This window comes from Arachis ipaensis, chromosome B10 (assembly GCF_059453495.1).
Source record: "Arachis ipaensis isolate K30076 ecotype BB chromosome B10, ASM5945349v1, whole genome shotgun sequence".
NCBI lineage: Eukaryota > Viridiplantae > Streptophyta > Magnoliopsida > Fabales > Fabaceae > Arachis > Arachis ipaensis.
This window is the reverse complement of record NC_142435.1, coordinates 6,608,291-6,609,732: the sequence shown is the minus strand read 5'-3', so window position 1 is coordinate 6,609,732 and position 1,442 is coordinate 6,608,291. Positions and strand designations below refer to the sequence as shown.

The 1,442-nt window shown below is 35.8% G+C and overlaps 1 non-coding gene across 1 annotated transcript; it reads left to right on the top strand.

The window, feature by feature from the left end:
- The first annotated feature begins 289 nt into the window (after window positions 1–289).
- Window positions 290–397, top strand: LOC148579050 (small nucleolar RNA R71). Its single transcript, XR_015894816.1, has one exon. It is a non-coding gene; the product is annotated as a small nucleolar RNA R71 (small nucleolar RNA).
- The last annotated feature ends 1,045 nt before the right edge of the window (window positions 398–1,442 follow it).

Below are 1,442 nucleotides of genomic sequence, written 5' to 3'. Positions count from 1 at the left end.
TCAGACTCTAAAAAATCATATTGACTTGCTGAGTCAATATTTTATTCTGAGCCAATATGGCATTCAGAGTATCAATTTCAAGAACTCCCTTCCTCTGAGGCGTCCCATTACTTACAGGATTCCTCTCGGAAGTGTACATGAACTGGTTATTAGCAAGCATGTCAATGAGTTCTTAAGCTTCTGCAGGCGTTTTCTTTAGGTGAATGGATCCACCTGCAGAAGTATCCAATGACATCTTAGCTAAGTCAGATAGACCATCATAGAATATGTTCAGGATGGTCCATTCTGAAAGCATGTCAGAAGGACACTTTTTGGTCAGTCCTTTGTATCTCTCCCAAGCTTCATAGAGGGATTCACCTTCCTTCTGTCTGAAGGTTTGAACAACCACTCTAAGCTTACTCAGCTTTTGAGGAGGAAAGAACTTGGCTAAGAAAGCCTTGACCAGCTTATCCCAAGAGTTCAGGCTGTCTTTAGGTTGAGAATCCAACCATGTTCTAGCTTTGTCTCTTACAGCAAAAGGGAAAAGCATGAGCCTGTAGACTTCAGGATCTACTCCATTAGTCTTAATAGTATCACATATCTGCAAGAATTCAGTTAAGAATTGAAAAGGATCTTCAGATGGAAGTCCATGAAACTTGCAGTTTTGCTGCATAAGAGAAAATAGCTGAGGTTTCAGCTCAAAATTGTTTGCTCCAATGGTGGGGATGGAGATGCTTCTTCCATGTAAATTGGAATTAGGTGCAGTAAAGTCACCAAGCATTCTCCTTGCATTGTTGTTGGGTTCGGCTGCCATCTCCTTTACTTGTTCAAAATTTTCAATCAAGTTGTCTCTAGATTGTTGTAATTTAGCTTCTCTTAGTTTCCTCTTCAGAGTCCTTTCAGATTCTGGATCAGCTTCAACAAGAATGCCTTTTTCTTTGTTCCTGCTCATAAGAAAGAGAAGAGAACAAGAAAAGAAGAGGAATCCTCTATGTCACAGTAAAGAGGTTCCTTATTGTTAGTAGAAGAAGAAAAGGAATAGGGGTGAAGAAGAATGAAGAATCCAAACACAAAGGTGATGATAGGAGCAGAGATGTGAGATGAAGAGAAGTGTTAGTAGATGAATAGATAAATAGAAGGGGATGAGGGAGAAGAATTTTCGAAAAATATTTTTGAAAAAGAGTCAGTGATTTTCGAAAATGATTTTTGAAAAAGGTTTGAAATTTTCGAAAAATTAAAATTTAAAAATTAAAATAATTAGTTAATTAAAAAGAAATTTTGAAAAAGATGGAGATATTTTCGAAAATTAGAGAGAGAGAGTTAGTTAGGTAGTTTTGAAAAAGATAGGAAACAAACAAAAAGTTGGTTAGTTAGTTGAAACAATTTTGAAAATCAATTTGAAAAGATAAGAAGATAGGAAGTTAGAAAAGATATTTTGAAATCAAATTTTTGAAAAAGATAAG